This window comes from Podarcis tiliguerta, assembly GCF_965153285.1.
Source record: "Podarcis tiliguerta genome assembly, chromosome: 12".
Classification (NCBI taxonomy): domain Eukaryota; kingdom Metazoa; phylum Chordata; class Lepidosauria; order Squamata; family Lacertidae; genus Podarcis; species Podarcis tiliguerta.
In genome coordinates, this window is record NC_139545.1 from 31,661,264 (window position 1) to 31,685,024 (window position 23,761).

The following is a 23,761-nucleotide window of genomic DNA, read 5'->3' on the forward strand; positions in this document are numbered from 1 at the left end:
CACTCCTGTCTTCCACTGCCTCCCGCAGTTTGGTCAAACTCATGCTGGTAGCTTCGAGAACACTATCCAACCATCTCGTCCTCTGTCGTCCCCTTCTCCTTGTGGCCTCCATCTTTCTCAACATCAGGGTCTTTTCCAGGGAGTCTTCTCTTCTCATGAGACGGCCAAAGTATTGGAGCCTCAGCTGCAGGATCTGTCCTTCCAGTGAGCACTCAGGGCTGATTTCCTCAAGAATGGATACGTTTGATCTTCTTGCAGTCCATGGGACTCTCAAGAGTCTCCTCCAGCACCAAAGTTCAAAAGCATCAATTCTTCGGTGATCAGCCTTCTTTATGGTTCAGCTCTCACTTCCATACATCACTACTGGGAAAAACATAGCTTTAATAAGCTCTCTCTTTCCGTGGTTCATCCCTGCATATTTTACATGAACTAAACCATTCAGTAATCCATTGTTAACGCCATCAAAACTTATTTACACTGTTGAATTTATCTTAATGCTAGATTCAGTTTTTGAGATCAGATGTAGAAAAAAATGAAGAGCATAAAACTTGGAACTGCTAAAATTATTTTAAATGGCAAGAGCAAGTAATATAACCCTCTTTGATTATCTTTCTCTTAAAAGTTTCAAGTTCAGGCACATCAAAATCTCACTTAGTTTGTGTTTTCCTCTGCAAATTTTGTCACTATTCCTTCAGGTCAAGATGCTTGGGGATGTTCAGCTGATAAGAGTTGATAAGCCATCTGGTCTCTTTTGCAGCATTGTTGAACTTATGTAAGCTTTTATAAGTCTAAGCTTTGAGAAGCTGTGTTCAAAATATGAAATAAAAGTAAAATATCAGAAATTTATAGACAGAACAAAAATGAATATGTATAAAGCTTCCCTTCAAATGTCACTATTTACATCCCTCTGAGGTTTCCAGCTCAGTGAGGACCTGGTATGCTGGCTGACAGGTGGGGGAATGGAGTGCCATTAAGGGGCATGGCCGGCTGAACAGAAGCAAACCACACTGCAGGTGCATGCCTTTTAAATGAACAACGTCCTCCAAATAATCCTAGGAACTCTCATTTACCCCTCACAGAACTACAGTTCCCAGCACCTACACTTCCCAGGATTCTTTGGGGGAAAGACATGTGCTTTAAATATGTTGCAGCTCCAATTTGTAAATCTTTTAAGAATACAAACTTTGGCTGCAATGCTGTATCAGTTTGCCTGGAAATAAGTACCAATGAAAGCAAGACCGTATCAGCCTGCCCATGTATTAAGATAAGCAGGGGAGACCCTACATACAATCCTACCACCAAATGAAGTTTGGGGTTAGGGGGTGCATGACAGGGCCTTCTCTGTGCTTGCTCCCAGTCTATGGAATGCCCTCCCTGCCAAGGTGTGCCTCACACTGACATTTTATGCTTTTTTGTCAGCAGATAAAAACACACATTTTTGCCCTGAGGGGAAGGATGGGGTTGTGGCAATACATGTTCCTTCTGCACAATGTTGTTCTGGTTACATTTCCATTTATCTAGATTATTTAGATTCAGATACCCAAATGAAAAAACGAGAATATTCTTATATGCTACAACTGCAGCAAGAATGTTAATAGCTAGGAACTGGAAAAGTGAATTACTACCAACAAAAAAGGAATGGAAGGGTAAATTATTTGAATATCTCAAATTGGCAAAAATGACGGAGAAAATTAGGAGACAGCCTAACCAAAAGTTCCAAAAGTAATGGACAATTTATAGAGATTACCATACTTAAAAAAAACAGTGCCCCCAAGTCAAAACCTGGGTTTGCTTTAATTAATTTTTGAAAACCGTAATATGGATTATAAGTATAGTATGTGGAAAATAGTAGAAATGATGAAATGATAAAAGAAGCAGTTTAATAAATAGACAAAACAGACATACTATGAGAAAGACAGAAGTCTATCAGAGAAGAAAAGGAATTGGGAATAAAGATTATGGTGACATAATGTTGTGTGTAAGAATTTACAGATTTATGGTTCTATGTATTTTGTATTTTGTTTTTTGTTGTTGTCATTTTATTATTGTTGTTACTTTGTTGTATGTATTTGTTTATAAAGTAAGAAAACTAATAAAAAGCATTAAAAAAACATTTCCATTTATCTAACTTGCATATTGCCTTTATATTTCAACAGAAATCACTCATAACGTTTTACGATGCTGTGTATTTTAGATCTGATGTGAAATTGTTTTATTTATGGATGTACTTCCACCTTCTGTTTGGGGAAAAGCGGGTTTTAAATGTTGCAAGGAAATTCAATAGCCATCAATTGCCACATCTTGAGGCAGTGAGTTCCATAAATTAATGAGGCAATGTATGAAGTATTCCTGCATCTGCCCCCCACATCATTTCATAGACTCTCTTCCCTTCACAAACACACAAACACACACTTTTTTTAACAAAAGAAAACTGAATTCTGCACTTAGTTATTTGAATTCTGTGTGTTCCACTTACTCCAGCAATGCAACACTCATTTCCACTGAGTGGAGAAATGCAGGATAATAATTTTGTTCATTTCACTTTGCATCTTTTGAAATGGACAGAAATGAGCAAGGGCATATCCTCTCCTCCCTAAAAGCTCTACCTTCCCTCTGCCTGGCACATGGGATTGGATATGTAAGAAGGGATGGTGAAGCATTTGCACAAAGTAGCAGGGTGAAGCTAGGTACACTACAGTACAGAAGCTTAAAACCACCATCATCAGACATTTGGTCATTTATGTTTCCAGCAGTATACTTCTATTCTACCTGCACAATTCATTTCCCATTTTGACATGTGACTTTTATTCACATGCTAACTAGGTAATGTTTGGCAACAGCACGGGAGCACTGTGTGTTTAGTACAAACACGGTGTTTTATCTGGCAACATCAGAGGGCGTAACCTGAATTTGAAGTTTCTCTGCATCAGATTCTCGCTCTAAGCCCTTTGTTTGGATCAGTGTGACAATGTTGGCCACACAGAAGGAGGCCTGAGATAGATAGATGATAGATAGATGATAGATTGATAGATAGATAGATAGATAGATAGATAGATGATAGATAGATAGATGATAGATAGACAGACAGATTGAATGAGATCTCTTGGCACACCAAGATTACGTCCTGCTGTCACTTGGGGGCAGCAGAATGTCTTGACCCAGATTTACGAAGAACGTGACACATGAAAAACCCTCTTCCGTTATTTTGAAGACTAACCAGCTGCCCTCTCTCTTTCCCCCCTCAGACTCTTCAAGTCCAGCTTCTGTACAAGGCTTGCACTGTATAGTACCATATTGGCCTGAATATAAGCCTCACTTTCCCCCCCCCCCCAATTCTGACCGTGAAAAGTTAAAGTGCAGCTTACTTTCATGACCTTACGGTGTACAGCCAGGAACGCGGGGCAAACAGCGCCAGGAGCGCGGCAAAGCGGTGCCCGCCCTGCGCGTAGACACCCATCCTCTCCCCCAAGGCCGGGAAGGGAGAGAGCGAAGACTGGGAACGGCTCCCCCACCCCCCACCCCAGTATGCAGCCAGGAGCAGCAAGGAATGGAGCGGCTTATATTCGGGTATTTTCTCTCTTTTTTTTCTCCCCCCCCCCTTCCAATTTTACAGGTGCGGCTTATATTCGCATGCAGCTTATATTCGGGCCAATATGGTAAATATCAGAAGTCACCGTTATGGTTTGATTTTAATTATTTTAGTGCCAGTAGCCAGAAGAGTGCTTGTACTGTGACCACCAGGGAACAATGTGGAATGCTGGCTTTGCATTTTCACGCAGCTGACACTTCTATATTTACATTTCATTTATTTACCTTTCGGGGCAGATGGAAACTGGATCTGGCTTGTTTTGCCCACCGCATTGCCCTTGCATTCGGCTGGCCTCCCACACGCCGCCCTCAGCTGAACTCCGTTCCACCAAATACAATTTGCTTCAGTGATCAAACAGCACATCCAGCCTGCACACATTTTCAAAGGCCATGGATGCGAACCTGAAAATTTGCCCTGCTCCGTTTGTAAACAGGAGTCGTGCTTAACATCCACCTATTCTCAGCACACGCACTGATGTTCAATTCAAAGCGAACCCTGCGTTTGCCCAGCAATTTGTCACCCTGTGCAAAAAATTCATCACTACCATCCTAAAACTATTTTCAGCTGTTTTTATTATATGTTTGCAGATCGCGGTGACACGTATGGAGAAGACGCCTCGCATATTCATAAAGAATAAAATATAATATTGCATACCCTCCCTTTCTCCTCTGATGAAAATAGGGATGTCCCATTTCATAATGATAATTTTACTATTTATAATCCTGCACGTCTTACTGGGTTGCCTCAGCCACTCTGAGCAGCTTCCAACATATATGCAAACATAATAAAGCATTAAACATTTTTTAAAAAACTCTAAACAGGATTGCCTTCAGACAGCTTGGGGGTCAGATAATTCCATACCCTCCAACATTTCTCCAGTGAAAATAGGGACATCCTAAGGAAAAGTGGGACATTCCAGGATCACATCAGAAACCAGGACAGCTTCTCTAAATCAGGGACGTCCCTGGAAAATAGGGATACTTTGATGGTCTGATATTATACATTTTATCATTTGGCAAAATGTTGGATTGAGGCTATAAAAGGCCTCACCCAACACCTTCTGGCCATCTTAAAGCATAATACAGTGGTATCTCGGGTTACATACGTTTCAGGTTACATACGCTTCAGGTTACAGACTCCGCTAACCCAGAAATAGTACCTCAGGTTAAGAACTTTGCTTCAGGATGAGAACAGAGATCGTGCGGCATGGCATGGCAGCAGCAGGAGGCCCCATTAGCTAAAGTGGTGCTTCAGGTTAAGAACAGTTTCAGGTTAAGTGCGGACCTCCAGAATGAATTAAGTACTTAACCCAAGGTACCACTGTATAGAGGTAGCCAATGTGGGGCCCTCTTGATGTTGGACTACAGTTCCCATCATCCCTTATGCTGTCTGGGAGTGATGGGATTTTGAGACGCAAGCATCGTCAGTGGAAAGAGGGAGGACATAAGAACAGGCTAACCTTTCCTTTGCACGGCCCACTATGAGACATTTAGGTTCCCTTTGTTTCTAAATTTGCTCACCGATTTATTGCATTGCCTCAAATTTTAGCAGAGCCTTAGCCTCTCTCATCAGTACAGCACTGTATGAGTTAGGCCAGTACAATTTCAGGTAGTCCCTGCACCAATCCTCAATAGAGTTTTCTCAAGATCAGTAGCACCTTAAAGGCTTAACAGGCTTAGCCATTGCATCTTATGACAGTGGAATCCACTCCATGAAAGCTGATGCAGGGATAAATCTTGTTATTCTTTAACTTGCCGCAAAACTCTTGGTTGAATTTAAAGATCAGCCATGAGATGGATCAAAAGTCAACTTAGCAGCTTCCTATCATCGTGATACATTTCCAGTGCAGACAAGTGCCGATGTTTACATAACAACAAAAGCATTCAAAAGACTTATTTCCTGGGAAGAAAGCCATTCTTTCTCTGCAGAACCACTTTTGCCGCCTAGTGGACATTCTTTATTATAGCAGCAAAAGAGTATTTTGTTGATTTTTAACTGGAACTTGTTTTTGGTGCTGGCCTTGGATCATAGTGTAGTACCTTTAGAACAACATTTACAAAACCTGGTGATCCTATTGTCAAGAAAGAATTCCGTTTTGCTTCCTTTCAGTTCATCTCAGACTGCAGACTGCATATATCTCTGTCTTAAACAGCATTTCTTTCTTTTTTTAATTCATTTTTTAATATATCATTTTCAACAGTCGTTCAACATAGGTTACATCTTATACAATTTTTTTGGACTTCCATCAACCACATCTGAATTTTTTCACTTAATTTATATTTCTTAATTTCACTATTGCTTTTATTTACCTTATCTATTGACTCTCTCATCATAGCCTTCCTTACAATATTTCATATATTCCTCCTTACAAAACTTCTGGCAGTCCTACTAATAATCTGTTGATTACAGTTGCTTTTCAGATAGTTCGCATATTCCAGTCTTCTGAGAATCTCTTGTTCCGCAGGTTTCAAATCCTTCCTGTCATCTTATCTAATTCTATGTAGTCCATTAATTTAGTCTGCCATTCTTCTTTCATCGGTAAATCTTCTTGTTTCCATTTCTGTGCCAACAGTACTCCTTAAACAGCATTTCTTGGCCACCCTAGACCAGGGATAGGGAAACTCAGACTTGGAGGCCAAATGTAGCCCTCCAGACTGGCTCTCCCCCTCTGACATCATAGCTCTCCCAGTGACATCAGTGCTTCAAGATATAGCGCAGGATTGGTACTCTTCATGCATGTACATTATACTTTTGCACCAGACACACAACGTCATTGGCATCAAACTGCTGTTCCATGTCTCTGCCCCCCACTTTATCCAGATTTATCCTTTCTGGAGGAAACCCAATAATTTTTTAGAAATCTGTAACCAGAAGAACAAAGATACCATTCACCTTAATCAATGGCTTGACGTCATTACAACATTGGCAACATATGAACGGACAACTTATAGATGCAGGCTTTCTTTGGGTAAAGACAGTGCTATCTGGAATGACTTTACACAGAATATATTAGGTTATTGAAAAGTATATGTATATTAGAATAATAGGAATATGCGTATCTGTATATTAATGTATGGTAAGGTAACAGTATTGGGGGGGTTTCTTTCTCATTCATTCTTTTTTCTCACTCTACTTATAAATGAAACTTTCTTAATAAAATATTAATTAAAAATGGTAATTAAAAAAATATCTGTGGCCAAAAATTCTTTTGCAATATCTGAACTACGCATTGACACTATTAAGCCTTCATCTGGAAGCCCAGCTGATAATTCTTCCTTATGATCCTGGAACCTTAGGGGTTTTTTAACCACTCAAATGTCTTTTTAGCTGGAGTGTCTTTAGTTGCATGTTGTATTGTGAGGGCTATGTAGCTGCAGTAACACACCAGAAGCAGCATAACCTCAAAAAATGAGGTTGCCCTCAAATGTGCCTGTATCTTCTCTTCCCCATGGATTAAAATTGACCCTTTGAAATCATCTCGACCTTTGCAGCACAGTCTAATGCACATTTTCCTGAAAGTAAATCTCCACTTAGTGTGGAATGTATTTATAAAGGGGTGGGCAGGGCCGGATTTAGGTTTGATGAGGCCCTAAGCGGCATCCCCAAACTTGACCCTCCAGCTGTTTTGGGACTACAATTCCCATCATCCCTGACCACTGGTCCTGTTAACTAGGGATGATGGGAGTTGTAGTCCCAAAACTGCTGGAGGGCCGAGTTTGGGTACGCCTGCTCTAAGTTCTTGAAGGTAATGGGGCCCTTTATATGTCCAGCTGTCCATTGTCAACAACAAATTGTCTCTGTTTTTGTTGAATATATGCTATATGGTAATTGATGGACCTAATGGGTATCTAAAGCCATTTGCACATGCAGAATGTAGGCACCCTATATATAGAAATGAGCAAACTAGTGATATTTTAGGCTAACAGGAGCCTACACAACACAAAACACTGTTGCTGTATGTAGGTTTTATTTTATTTGTTTTTCATGTTATATTTTCAAAATGTACATCCAGGTTTTTTCCTTTAATTTTTTTTTTGGGGGGGGGCCAAGAATGTGGGGCCCTAAGCTATAGCTTGTTTAGCTTATATGTAAATTCGGCACTGGGGGTGAGGAGGCAGGAAGGGCCAGTTCAGTAAGAGAGCATATGCTTGGCAGGCAGAAGGTTTCAGGTTCAATTCCTCATGTCTCTAGGAAAGACTCCTGACAGTACTGAGCCAGACGGATCAGTGATCTGACTTGGGATAAGGCAGCTTCCTCTGTTCCTATGAATGCAGCCTTACGGCGTTGTCCTGTGCATTTTTACTCAGAAGTAAGTCCCGCTGTGTTAAATGGGACTTTCTTCCAGCTCAGTATCCTCAGAATTGCAGCTGTGCTTGGTTAATCTCCCTATGCAACCAATTACAGCTTGCATCCCTAGCTTTAAGTTTAAAGATCAACTTTATGTTACTCCAGAGGGAAATTGAACAAAACTGTAACATGCATTTAAAGTAAAATTAAAAGAAAGCTCACTGCCCGGCTTCTCGTTTTAATTAAACTTGTGCTCATATAAGACATGCATAAGTGCAAGTTGTGTGGTTTCCTTGGCATGGTTGCTGCTCTGAGTAAATACACCGTAATATTATTTTGTTTACTTTCCCCTCCTTTCCAGATTTTTGTATTTTCCTTACCACTCTGTGTGGCTTGCTTCAGTTTTGGCAACTAGACAAATGACACGAGGGTTGAAGAAGTTCAGGATATATATATATATATATATATATATATATATATATATATAGGACGCGGGTGGCGCTGTGGGTTAAAGCCTCAGCACCTAGGACTTGCCGATCGAAAGGTCGGCAGTTCGAATCCCCGCGGCAGGGTGCGCTCCCGTCGTTCGGTCCCAGTGCCTGCCAACCTAGCAGTTCGAAAGCACCCTCGGGTGCAAGTAGATAAATAGGGACCGCTTACCAGCGGGAAGGTAAACGGCGTTCCGTGTGCGGCTCTGGCTCGCCAGAGCAGCGATGTCACACTGGCCACGTGACCCGGAAGTGTCTTCGGACAGTGCTGGCCCCCTGCCTCTTGAGTGAGATGAGCGCACAACCCTAGAGTCTGGCAAGACTGGCCCGTACGGGCAGGGGTACCTTTACCTTTACCTTATATATATATATATATATATATATATATATATATATATATATCTATCTATCTATCTATCTATCTATCTCGAATCACAGATAAGTTATAATGGTTCAACTTTTAGCAACCAGGAAACACACACAAATGTGAGAGCCACTGAAATAAATACCGTCAAGGACTTATTGTACTGATGCTGACACCTTCACCTACCAGGCAAGTAACAGAGTGTTACAAAAGTTGGGTGCCCCCCCCCCCATTCACTGCCAAGCAATAGCAAGATCCCAGGGAGATCCAGCCACTCACCCAGGATCTGTGTTCCTTTGGAGAATCGAGGCATGATGGAGACTGTCGTAACTTTAAGAACTATGGTTTATTCCCTTATTTACACCTTCAGTCTGCATGGAGGGAGATTTTATTTATTTTATTTATTGATACCCCACGTTTTCCCCTGACAGGGACTCAAGGTGGCTTACAAATTAAAAATAAGAAAAACATAGGAAAAGCCATCATTTAAGAAAAAAACACCAATTAAACATGGATAGAATTAAAACATGCAAGACTACTTATAGAAACAGGTCCCTGAAACTGGGATTATATACCATTACATTCTGCCAGACATGTTTTCTGCATAAAGGGAGGGGGTGCTTATACCTACCCTTTTACCCTAGGAATGCTTCCAGTATCCATTCATTTATGGTAGGTCATTATCTGGGGGGGAAATAAATAGAAATTTATAAAAGCAAAATTTTCATAGAGCTCTTTTGTGTGGTCTCGTTCTTTGTAGCACTAGAACTGTAGAATATTGCACTCATTTATCACGATTGCTGCAATAAAAGGGAAATTTCTCAGGATACAGGCAAAAGATATACATATTGTCAGGTAGGGTAGTTAACTTTAAGATGTCTCAATTATTTTGTTTTTAAAGTCTACATGAAAGACAATGCAGATTGTAAAGATCTGCATTGTAAAAATAAAAAGGTAAAATACCCCTGGATTGTTAAGTCCAGTCAAAGGCGACTATGGGGTTGCGGCACTCATCTTGCTTTCAGACCGAGGGAGCCGGCGTTTGTCCACAGATAGCTTTCCGGGTCATGTGGCCAGCATGACTAAACTGCTTCTGGCTCAACAGAACACCATGATGGAAGCCAGAGCGCATGGAAACGCCGTTTACCTTCCTACCGCAGTGGTACCTATTTATCTACTCGCACTGGTAGGCTTTCAAACTGCTAGGTTGGCAGAAGCTGGGACAGAGCAATGGGAGCTCACCCCGTCAAGGGGATTCGAACCACTGACATTCTCATTGGCAAGCCCAAGAGGCTCAGTGGTTTAGACCACAGTGCCACCCGCACCTGCACTGTAACACACGCAGAGATCACATCTTACAACAAGAGGGGCTTGTCTGCGACTGCACTGAGCCCTCTGCTGCCTCTCTTTATGCCTCTCAGTAACCCCTGCCACCCTGCCAGCAACAGAGGCTGCTGGATCAGGCCAATGACCCATCTAATCCAGCATCCTGTTCTTATGCTGGCCAACCAAATGCCACTAGGAAACCCGCAAGCAGAATGTGAGCACAGGAACACCATCTCCTCCTGTGGTTTCCCAGCAACTGGTATTCAGAAGCATTTCTGCCTCCAACCAAGAGGGAGAGCAAAGCTATCAAGGCTAACCATTGAGAAAATAATTGCATTTTGACTGAGATTTGCTTAATGCTGCTGCTGCTGCTTCTTTGCTTTTTTGAAAGTAATTAGAAAAAGACTTCTGCCCCTTTAATTCAAAGTTTGCATAGGGTCTGTTCTGAGTCACCAAGTCTCTGCAACAACCTCGCTGTAGCCTCTTTATTGGCATTTACTGACATGCCACCCACCTTGAACTCCAAATGTGGATCCAAAGATTGCTGAGCTGTGAACACGGTATTTGTGTAACTCTGCCAGTATTGTAACCGCCCATATAACCTCAGGAGAATCAAAGCAAAACCATGCTGAAACGTTCAAAAATAGCTTGAACACCACCATTGAATAAGAGGATGTTCACTGGCTTCTGAATCCAGACCTTTAGAAACACATTTCCTAGAAAAGCCAAGGAAACTTTTCTTGCTTGGCCTCCAGATGGAAGGTTTAGTACTTTTAAGAGGAAATCGTTGTCGTCGTCGATTAAATAGATATTGCTCTCCATCAGAAGGCCACAGGGCAGTTTACAACAAACAACACAAATGTCATAATACCTGTACATCATAGAAATCAAAACTATTATATAAATATAATAAGGAATACAAAATAAAATAGAAATTCTTGTAACAGCAGCAGCATAAAATGAGGAGAAAATGGTTGTTGTTGTTTATTAAATTTGTTTACTGCCCTATACCCGCGGGTCTCAGGGCAGTTCACGGGATAAAATCACAGCATAAAAACACAAAATACGCAATCAAAATAAAAACAAAAATCAGAAACCTGGTATCAAAAGACAGCACACAAATATAGTACAGTGGTACCTCGGGTTAAGTACCTAATTCGTTCCAGAGGTCCGTTCTTAACCTGAAACTGTTCTTAACCTGAAGCACCACTTTAGCTAATGGGGCCTCCCGCTGCTGCCGTGCCGCCGGAGCACAATATCTGTTCTCACCCTGAAGCAAAGTTCTTATCCTGAAGCACTATTTATGGGTTAGCGGAGTCTGTAACCTGAAGCGTATCTAACCTGAGGTACCACTGTATCTTCTCTCAAAGGTAGCTGGCTATCCTGGCCACCCACAGAAAATGGCAGACCCTCCCAGAACTAACCTGGGCTCTTTCCTTTTTTCTTCCTGTCCCTCACCCTGGGAGATCTTTGCTTCCCTGCCTCTCACTCAGGGTCCTTCGCTAAATTAAAGACCGTCATGTTTGTCTTTGCTTCATCTCTCTGGAGCATGTGTTTTTGCTTTTAAAGTTTGGGACAAATCTGGTTTACAAACTAGGCTTTAATTTCTCAGAGATGGGGAGGGCCCGTTGTTTCTTTGTCCTAGAATCCTTAAATGTGTGGCCTGATATCTGCAGCATTTGGGGGGGTCCTCAGTCAGCCCGCAATCTACAAAGTGTCCTCGCGGAATCAGTAAAGGTATTTCCCAGCTGTGGATTCTGAAGTTCTGCTATAATTCTGCCATGTTTCTTTTGCATTCTTCAATGCACGGAGTGGCCCTTCAGATTTTACCATTGGAACCTGCAACAAAATGTTACAGTGAGGAGTGTTCCCTGCCCAAGACTCCATCCCATTCACACACACCATTCTGTGGCCACTGCACACACTCAGCCGTTATGGTGCTGTGTTGTTTTCTTCGCCTCTCCTTTTGCAGTTACCCCCCAATGCTATTTTTGTACTTCTGCAAACATCAGAGGCCCTACCCACCCAAGCCTCCCTTCTCTGAGTGAGTGGTACCGTGGTGGTGCCATAGAAGAACGTCACTCGCAGCCAGAACACCAGAAAGAGATTATTTCTTTCTCCACTGCACCGGCTGTCACCATCTGATAGGTCAGGCAATGGATTTTTCCAAGGCCACCCAGTGAGTTTCATGACTGAAAGGGGACTTAGCGTTGAGTCTTCCACATTCCACACTGGATGGCCCATGTCCTGCCACAGTACATCACGTCATGAAATATACTCAGAGTCAAGTGCGGATTTCATGCTCTTTATTCAGCTCATAGTAGTGAGGAATGGAAGTTCCCCCGGAATGTCTGCTTTATATACCTTATTTACACAACATGATTGGCTAATTCCGGGATTCTCCTGTAGGCCAATCAGGTTGCGTATTCACTTCCACCTGGAGCTGGATTGGGTGGTTCCTGCGGACCAATCAGACTGCTGCATTTTGGATCCTATTCAACTCAGTACATAACACGTCATATGCATGATATCATTGTCCTCCAGAGTTGCCCCACCCCCTTGCTCGAATTCATTGGCTGCCACTTTTTGGGTGCTGGGGAAACTCTTGAGTACTGCAACTTCATGCATCTCATTTGGGCCTCAGTCAGCCACATATCATTCGTAATAATAATAATAATAATAATAATAATAATAATAATAAATTTTATTTATATCCCGCCCTCCCCAGCCGAAGCCGGGCTCAGGGCAGCTAACAACAATAAAACAGTACAAAAGTACAACACAAACAACACTCTAAAATCATTCATTATAAAATTAATTCAAATCAAGCCACTGGCAACCATTGGGCCAGAGCTCCACGAAGATTGCCGAGGGAGGGAGTCAGGCTGTGCCCTGGCCAAAGGCCTGGTGGAACAGCTCTGTCTTGCAGGCCCTGCGGAAAGATGTCAAGTCCCGCAGGGCCCTAGTCTCTTGTGACAGAGTGTTCCACCAGATCGGAGCCACAGCCGAAAAAGCCCTGGCTCTAGTTGAGGCCAGCCTAACATCTCTGTGGCCTGGGACCTTCAAGATGTTTTTATTTGAAGACCGTAAGTTTCTCTGTGGGGCATACCAGGAGAGGCGGTCCTGTAGGTACGAGGGTCCTAGGCCGTATAGGGCTTTAAAGGTTAAAACCAGCACCCGCTGGTTAAAAGGTTTAAAGGTTAAAACCAGCATTCTGCACCCGCTGGAGTTTCTGGGTCAGTCTCAAGGGCAGCCCCATGTAGAGCGAGTTACAATAATCCAGTCTGGAGGTGACCGTTGCGTGGATCACAGTGGCTAGGTCAGGGCGAGAGAGGTAAGAAGCCAACTGCTTAGCTTGGCGGAGATGGAAAAATGCCACCTTTGTTATAGCTGCAATCTGCGCCTCCATGGAAAGGGAGGTGTTGAAGATTACACCCAAACTCTTAACGGACGGTGCTGGCACTAATTGCACCCCCGCAAGAGATGGGAGTTGCCCCCCCAATCCCATATCGTCCCGTCCCAGCCACAGGACCTCTGTCTTCGAAGGATTTAGCTTCAACCGGCTCCCACGTAACCATCCAGCCACAGCTTCCAAACATCTGGTCAGTGTGTCTGGGGCCGAGTCAGGATGGCCATCCATCAACAGATAGAGTTGGGTGTCATCGGCATACTGATGACAGCCCAGCCCAAAACTCTGGACAAGCTGGGCGAGGGGGCGCATAAAGATGTTGAAAAGCATTGGGGAGAGTATTGCACCCTGAGATACTCCACACACCAAGGAGTGGCGCGATGACAATTGCCCCCCAAGCGCCACCCTCTGTCCCCGAACAGAGAGAAACGAGCGCCCCCTTTGTGAGGAGGCTCAAGAGCATACCAGAAGTCATACATTGGAAGTCGAATGGAATCCATTCCGGAAGTCCGTTTGACTTCCAAAATGTTTGAAAACCAAAGCAGGGCTTCTGGAAGTTCCTGCAGCCAGTCAGAAGCCGCAGAAGCCCCGTCGGACGTTCAGCTTCCAAAAATAGTTCGCAAACTGGAACAGTCACTTTACAACATTCAGGAGCCAAAACGTTAGGGAACTTACTGTAAGCTGTTTGACTTCCAAGGTACGACTGCATCTGTTTCCATCATTTTTCCCCAGAGTTGCTGAAAAATTTGTGATGGTGTGAGTCCAAGTGTGTATCTGCCTCTGTTTGGGTACCACTCTGTGTTTCCCGGACAATGGCTATGAGCAGCTGCCTGCCTGGTGCTGCTCTTTGCAGAACATTGGGGAAGGAAAAACCATTCATCCTTTCAGATGCCTTTGAACACATGGCATGCCTGCCATGTATTTCATGAGAGAATTCCTATCCCCTAACTTTTGTTCTTTCCAAGAAGCCAAAAAACCTTCCACATTTCTGGAATATGACAGGCCGCGAAGGCTTATTCAATCCTCTGACATACAATACAGCCATTCAACACTAAAATATCAAGAGGCCATGTTCCTCTCCCCTCCCCCACAAATGAATACATGCATGCACACATTCCTGCAGCTTTCAGAAGGCAGTTGGTAAAGGAATCAGAGTGTTCAGCGTCTTTGAAGGGATTCACATTTTCCCAGCTGTTTGTGCTGTTGCAGCTACAAACAGGATTTCCTGTTCTGTTCCAAGCCTGAGGCTGAAGGGACCCTCACGTGCAGGGCCAAGCATAGGGAATATATTTGCACCATCCTTTGCTAACTCCTTATACTACGCTGGGCAGGGGTTATTGCTCAGTGATAGAGCATCTGCTTTGAATGCAGAAGGTCTCAAGTTCAATCCCTGGCATCTCCAGGTAAGGCTGGGAATGCCCCCCCCCACCTGAAAGCATGGAGAGGTGCTTCCAGTCCAGGTGGACAATACTGAGCTAGATGGACCAATGGTCTGACTCTGTATAAGGCAGCTTCCTAGGTTCCTATAGCTGTCAGCTGATCCTAATGGGTTTTATCCTGTGTACTGTTGCTCTTGGGTGGGGGTTATATGCCATAGAGGGAGGGTCTGCATCAAGAGGGCCACATCTATAACGAACCTACCATTTACATAAAACTATGAACCAGAAGGAGACGGGTTATGTTGGCCCAGCAGAGGCCACCATGTTGCTTATGTGTGGTGTAGTGGTACAGAGCGGTAGTCTTGTAATCTGGTGAACCGGGTTCGATTCCTCGCTCTTCCACATGCAGCTGCTGGGTGACCTGGGCTAGTCATACTTCTTTGCAGTCTCTCAGCCTCACTCACCTCACAGAGTGTTTGTTGTGGGGGAAGAAAGGGAAAGGAGATCGTTAGCCGCTTTGAGACTCCTTAGGGTAGTGATAAAGCGGGATATCAAATCCAAACTCTTCTTCTTCTATTTGGTATTTACGGTTTTGTACAGTAAAATCATGTTGCCTTATGAGAGCAACATTACGCAGTACATTTCTTTTGTCCTGCTGCCCTACCATTTCTGTACACGTCAGGCAAAAGGGTAAAGCATGGCTGCCAAGGGGCGTAGCTAGCTGCTCCAGCACCCGGAGCAATGGGGGCAGGGCAAGCCACCCATGGGGGCACTGCAGTGATCCACCTGGGGGGGGGCATCGTGGCGAGCTGCCCACAGAGTCCACCTGGCAGATGCAAGCCCCGCGCTGCCATTTCTGGCATCGCAGGGCCCCGAGCCACCGCGTCACTCCCAGGAGAGACGCGTGGCTCAGGCATGCTGCAGGCCAGGCCCCGCGGTTAGTGCCGCTCCCACAGTGTGCCATTTTGTCACCCTCTCAGGGATGACACCTGGGGCGGACCACCCCCCACCCCACCCCTTCCTATGCCCCTGATGCTGACTCCTCCACGTATTGGCAGCAATTCCAAAGGCCACGTAGACCCTCTGAAATATATTTCAATGCCAATGGATTGAAAAGAAATGAGATGGGGTGATGGATTCCACCCCAGCATGGATAGCAGCTACTGTTAGTAAATGTATGAGTACTGTTAGACGCACACTCAGCCCCTGCTATAAAGATTTCTGCCAGAAATCTTCTGTATTCTTCTCTTAGCATATCTATGTTTTCACAAAATCCAGTGGGGGGAGGACCCAGTCTCAGGAGTACTCTTATAGCTCTGCCAGATGGCCTGTTTAGTCAACACTCATTGTGTGCACAAAGCTTATGCAGTGGTCAGATAATACCTGGTTTTCGTTGTGCATCCGCTCTGATTTGTTCACAGGGCAGCCATTCGGCAATTCTTTCTCCTCCTCCTTATTCTTGTTAATAATTGCATTTATATCCCATCTTTTTCTCCAAAACGCCACATGGTTTCCCCATTCCTCATTTAATCTCCACAACAACCTCGTGAGGTAGATCAGACTAAGAGGCTGAGGCTGGCCGTTACACCACAGACCTTCCCATTAGTCATTTGGGCATTGATGCGTTTTTCTGTCAGTTTGCAAACCGTAACAAGGCCAAGCTTTTGTTTTTAAATAGATTTGTTGTGCTAGGGTGACACAGAGCTTGGGTCTACAAAACTAAAGTTCTTGTATGCTCTTGAGCCTTCTCACAAAATACTGTCAGAGGCACCCTTTAGTCAAAATAGAGCATGTGGAGGTTTTTCCTAGTTACCAGGAAACGTCCCAAGTGACTCATATGAGAGTGACGCAAATAATTGAAATGGTCCTTCATTTTAACAAATACTGAGCCACCTATCATATAATATAATGGCCCAGAAACTGCCATTAGTAACAATTACAACCAAAAGAAATGTCAAGGGGAAAGCTCTCTGTCATAGAACTGCCATGAGACTTCCTTGAAAAATAATTTATGGCCATCATTTTAATCAAGATTATTGAGAAGTTATGATTTAAAGTGTGTTTTTAAAGCAATTTAACTGAACGCTTGAAAGTCGAAGGGGTTTCTTATTATTATTTTTCCCCATGATCATATCTCAAAGAATGTTATAGCTTTCCCAATATACAGTATATAATTGTATTTATAATATATCTAACCCATTTCGGTGAAGGTCGAAATGTATGATGACTCAAGAGCAAACACCTGGCAGTAATCCCAGATTTAGGTTTTATAAAATGATTCAACTTTCTGGCTCCTATGGCTAGAAGCAAAGCAGCAAGCCAGGAAGAGAGAGAGAGAGAGAGAGATGTTTAATTTCTGTTTGACTCCAAGGCTGCTGCTATGGGGGTGTTAACATAACACTTCTAACACTTCTTGAGGTGTTAATACTGTGAACCCCTCCATCATAGGCTCAGGTTGTATATATGTGTAAATAAACTATATATTATAAAGACACCACAGTCTCCACTGCACCATTCCCAAAGGAAACACAAACCTCCGAAATCTTGCACCACTCAGAGATTGGGGTAGCATGCAACGTTATGTTTCCAGTGTGACCCTGACTGCCACTGGTCAACAGTAATTGTTGTTATTGTTGTTGTTGTTGTTTCAGGAGTTGTAAAAGAAAAAAAATTTGGAATGCCTGAACTACTCCAGAAAACTGAGTATGTGGGAACCATTAATTTCTGCAATATTTTGTTCTGTAATCATGATTGCCCATGTTTTTCAACTGGTGCTTTCTGTATTACTATCACAACACACTCCTGGGATTCTCAGTGCACACAAAAAAACCCTCATCGAGGTAATATAATGATGTCAAGATGAAACGCTGTCAGTGCCTAGCTATAAAGATGACATAAGGGTGTCAGAAATGAAAGGGAATTATATCAATGTGTGTTGTGCAGCCACTCAACAAATTGTAAAAATAGGAAAGGCTCCACAATTTAGGGCACTGCTTTGTTATGACAGACATGCTCAAACATCTTTAAAGAGAGAGAGAGAGAGAGAGAGAGAGAGAGAGAGAGAGAGAGAGAATGCCATTTTCCAGCAGCCAAATAGTTCTTTCCCACCCCTTGCAAATAGATCCATCAAAAATAAAATCATATCTCAAATGGATATACTTTTTGGCACAGGACAGTAGAGTGCATTTTTAATTTTTCTTAAAGAATACTGTATCTCACCCAATTTTCAGCCTGTTTGTGCCTTTTTGTTTCTTCCTCAAGATGTCCTTTTAAGGTCTGTGATTCATTTTAAAGATAATGGTCACCTCTCCTTTGGGGCTAGATGAAAAGATGCATAAAGCAAAAGCCCCACCACATTCAGTTTCTTCTGTGAAAGGCGCGGAAGTTGCCTTTCACAGAGATAAAATGACACTCTATCCTTAGCGAAAGACGATATTGGCATTGTTGGCAGGATCAATCTCCGCCTGTCATTCCTCTAGTGTTCTCCTTACCGGTGTTCACAAATACTTAGAAAAACTGACACCCTCGGAGGGGTGGGGGGGTGGGGAATCTCAGTGTGCTTCAATCACCCAATTATAGATTTCAGCACAATACTGAACATCATGGATGATCAGTATTGTTCAGCGGCAGAAAAGAATTCTGACAGGATGATTTATAAATATGGAGGCCTCAACCTCCCCAGCGTATTTAAATGGTCTAACTCCTTGGAAACATGCTAAAATGAATAAAAATTATGTGTCTCTTGCAAAATCGTTTAAAGGGGGGGGGGAAGGTTGGGTTGTAGCCTTCAGTTTTTGAAGAACAATCTGCTTTCAAGAAGTTTCCCAAACCATGTTGAATAGATCAGAATCAATAGGATCGTTCAACTTTATTTGCCGCACGTATGCGATTCTGCTGACTCGCTTTATAAAGTATGAACATTTACAAAATGTTGTTTAAGTACGACGTGTTGCCTGTATCTAGGAGAGGTGGGTGAGGGCCCAAAACACTGAAGCTCAATTCCAACAAGATGGAGGGATAAGGTCAAGAGGAGGTGTCCAGTCTGTTCTGGAAACGGTTCAATCCCCACTAAAGCAAGGCTGAGGACCTCCAGGTGTGGTCCTCCAGGTGGATTTGCAGCTCTCTTCATCCTCATCCATAACTGCTGGTACCAGGCTGGCTACCCTTGGATTACACTGGCCACATCCAGAAGTTCCACTAAAGCAAGGGTAGCCAGTATGGTGCCTTTGGGATGCTGCTGGTCTGCTAGCCACTCTGGCACCCAGAGTGGTGCACATGCTGTGCACCCAGGGGCAGGACTAGCGTCCCAGGGGGGGTGGGGCAACGATGTCACCCCCCTCAGGGATGACACCCAGGGCAGACCGCCCCCGCCCACTGCACCCCCTTCCTCCGCCAGTGCTTATCTGGTCCTGGTAACCTGCCATGGGGGTTGTTTCCACTGCCGCCCTGACACTGGGGCAACCCAGCCAGATGGGCAGAATATTATTATTATTATTATTATTATTATTATTATTATTAACTTCTATATGTACAGCATGCAGCATTTTGTTCCTAAGCTATAGACCATGGATAGGCAAACTAAGGACCGGGGGCCGGATCCGGCCCAATCGCCTTCTAAATCCAGCCCGTGGACAGTCCGGGAATCAGCGTGTTTTTACATGAGTAGAATGTGTCCTTTTATTTAAAATGCATCTCTGGGTTGTTTGTGAGGCATAGGAATTTGTTCATTTTATTTCTTCAAAATATAGTCTGGCCCCCCACAAGGTTTGAGGGACAGTACACCAGCCCCCTGCTGAAAAAGTTTGCTGACCCCTGCTATAGACTGTCTGCATCCCATTCCCACATTCCCCACCCAGCAGTTCCAATCAGAATCAGACCTATGACCAAAGGACTGAGAAACAAAAAAGGTTCTGACTGCGGGTCACATAGGATGTTACTCCGTGCTGGTAGGGTAGAAGGCAGGGAGCCCGACAGTAGGTGGCGCCAGAGGCCAATGACAGGAAAAGCCAGGTAATTCGAGTTCTGTCCCCTTCTCCCTCCTGTGGAGTTCTACAAGGGCGACATCGAGGCTAAGGAGGAGGAAGTTGCCAGGCAACGTTACCCCTGGGACCCTTCAGAAGGCAAGCAGATGGGGCTGGCTGAGGTCAGACTGAGGCTGGCAGAGCACTGTCCCATTTGCCCTAATGGACCAGCCTCCCCTGGTGTCACTCAAGGAGATCAGTTCAAACAGTCCAACTTGCCGAGACTCTCTTACATTGATTAGCAATGTGTTTCACTAACTGATCTGCAATTCACAACCCATTTGTTGCTGAATAGTTTTATTAAAGCCTTTGAAGAGACAAGCTGCTCTGGAGGAAATGGGAGAGTGGATTGCAGATGAAAAGATACTTTCTGTTGAAATATGACTCTTCACTTCACACTTGGATTATTTCCATTTCCAGCCATTATATATACAATAGCGTGAGTTGACCCTTTCATTGCTAATTGGAAATTCAGCCTTCTGGGTTCTCATCATAGGAGAATGGAGAACGGCGTGTTAGAAAGATTGTCTCCCCATTAGGAGGTAATGTAATGATTCGGGGGTGATTTAAATCTCTTTTCTACAAATTAGTCAATTGTGAGTAACCATATTCAATTATATTCAGATAAGGGAGAAATAGGGGAGCTCATTTAGTTTTGTTACCTTGACCAAAGAAGTACATTACGCAGGTCAGCCAGAAATAAGGCAGTTTATTCAGACAGTGTCTACTGTAAAAACCTGGAGATATTCTAATACTAGGGGCAGCACCTCTGCTCACCAACCACACGACCATTCCCCCCACTTTAACCCCCTTTCCCCATGCAACTGAGCTCATTTTTCTGCTTCCCAACTCCATTTCTTTTTTTCATTGGGGGGGGGGATAATTAAATTTTAAAAATATTTATATACTTTTCAAGTCTATACATTTCACTAATTTTACAATCATTTTGACATTTCAAAACTTGACTTCCTTCGCCTCTTTCTACTGTTCCTTAAAATTATTTTTAATGTCTTCTGCATATCCAAATTAACTTAATTTGCTCATTTAGTCATCTTCGTTAAATATATACTCTCATGAAACTGCAGGTTATTACAATAATCCTGCCAATGTTTTTATCTGTTTACAATTTATCTGTAAAAAAATATTCAATAAACCATTTCCATTCTTTTATGAAAAAAATTATTATCTTGATTTCTTATTCTTCCAGTAAGTTTCGCCATTTCTGCACATTCCGTACATTTTTGTATCCATTCTTCCTTTGCTGGGACTTCTGCTTCTTTCCATTTGGGGGCAAGTAACATTCTTCCCGCTGTAGTAGCATACATAAATAAGTTTCTATGCAGTTTAAGCAGTTCTGTCCCTATAATTCCCCCCAAAAATATTCTGGGTTTGTTTTGTTTTTTTACAAAGGTTATTTTAAACATCCTTTTCATTTCATTATGTGTCATTTCCCAATAAGCTTTAACCTTACTACAAGACCACCACATATGATAAAAAATAACCTTCTTTCTCTTAACATTTCCAACACTTATTTTATTTAGATTTATAGAATCATAGAATCATAGAGTTGGAAGAGACCACAAGGGCCATCGAGTCCAACCCCCTGCCAAGCAGGAAACACCATCAGAGCACTCCTGACATATGGTTGTCAAGCCTCTGCTTAAAGACCTCCAAAGAAGGAGACTCCACCACACTCCTTGGCAGCAAATTCCACTGTCGAACAGCTCTTACTGTCAGGAAGTTCTTCCTAATGTTTAGGTGGAATCTTCTTTCTTGTAGTTTGGATCCATTGCTCCGTGTCCGCTTCTCTGGAGCAGCAGAAAACAACCTTTCTCCCTCCTCTATGTGACATCCTTTTATATATTTGAACATGGCTATCATATCACCCCTTAACCTCCTCTTCTCCAGGCTAAACATGCCCAGCTCGCTTAGCCGTTCCTCATAAGGCATCGTTTCCAGGCCTTTGACCATTTTGGTTGCCCTCCTTTGGACACGTTCCAGTTTGTCAGTGTCCTTCTTGAACTGTGGTGCCCAGAACTGGACACAGTACTCCAGGTGAGGTCTGACCAGAGCAGAATACAGTGGCACTATTACTTCCCTTGATCTAGATGCTATACTCCTATTGATGCAGCCCAGAATTGCATTGGCTTTTTTAGCTGCCTAGTCACACTGTTGGCTCATGTCAAGTTTGTGGTCAACCAAGACTCCTAGATCCTTTTCACATGTACTGCTCTCAAGCCAGGTGTCACTCATCTTGTATTTGTGTCTCTCATTTTTTTTGCCCAAGTGCAATACTTTACATTTCTCCCTGTTAAAATTCATCTTGTTTGTTTTTGCCCAGTTCTCTAATCTGTCAAGGTCATTTTGAAGTGTGATCCTGTCCTCTGGGGTGTTAGCCACCGCTCCCAGTTTGGTGTCATCTGCAAATTTGATCAGGATGCCCTTGAGTCCATCATCCAAGTCGTTGATAAAGATGTTGAATAAGACCGGGCCCAAGACAGAACCCTGTGGCACCCCACTAGTCACTCTTCTCCAGGATGAAGAGGAACCATTGATTAGCACCCTTTGGGTTCGGTCAGTCAGCCAGTTACAAATCCACTGAGTGGTAGCATAGTCAAGACCGCATTTTACCAGCTTCTTTACAAGAATATCGTGGGGCACCTTGTCAAATGCCTTGCTGAAATCAAGGTAGGCTACATCCACTGCGTTCCCTTCATCTACCAGGCTTGTAATTCTGTCAAAAAACGAGATCAGGTTAGTCTGACATGACTTATTTTTCAGAAATCCATGCTGACTATTGGTGATCACAGCATTCCTTTCTAGGTGCTCACAGACTGTTTGCTTAATGATCTGCTCCAGAATCTTCCCTGGTATTGATGTCAGACTGACTGGGCGGTGATTATTTGGGTCCTCTCTTTTCCCCTTTTTGAAAATAGGGACAACATTTGCCCTCCTCCAGTCTGCCAGGACTTCGCCTGTTCTCCAGGAATTCTCAAAGATCACTGCCAGTGGTTCTGGGATCACATCTGCCAGTTCTTTTAATACTCTTGGATGCAGTTCATCTGGCCATGGAGACTTGAATACATCTAGACTAGCCAAGTATTCTTGTACTATCTCCTTAGTTATTCTGGGCTATGTTTCCTCTGCTGAATCATTTGCTCCAAATTCTTCAGGTCGGGCATTGTTTTCTTTATCGGAGAAGACTGAGGCAAAGAAGGCATTGAGGAGTTCAGCCCTTTCTGTGTCCCCTGTTTGCATTTCACCATCTTCTCCTCTGAGTGACCCCACTGTTTCTTTGTTCTTCCTTTTGCTATGGACATACCCATAAAAGCCTTTTTTGTAGCTTTTAACCTCTCTAGCAAGCCTGAGTTCATTCTGTGCTTTAGCATTTCTGACTTTGTGTCTACACATGCTGGCTATTTGTTTGAATTCCTCTTTGGTGGTTTCCCCCCTTTTCCATTTTTTGTACAAGTAAATTTATGCCAATTTACTTGGTGTTAGATACCATCGATATATCATTTTCATATAATTTCCCCTTAAACCATAACATGCTGTAAATTTTATACAGTGGTACCTCAGGTTAAGTACTTAATTCATTCCGGAGGTCCATTCTTAACCTGAAACTGTTCTTAACCTGAAGCACCACTTTAGCTAATGGGGCCTCCTGCTGCTGCCGCGCCACCGGAGCACAATTTCTGTTCTTATCCTGAAGCAAAGTTCTTAACCTGAAGCACTATTTCTGGGTTAGCGGAGTCTGTAACCTGAAGCGTATGTAACCTGAAGCGTATGTAACCCGAGGTACCACTGTATCCATATTCCACAACTGTTCCCATTTCTCAACTCCATTTCTAAAGTCACTTCTCACGTCTATTCTGCAGCCCCACTGACGTACCTTAAA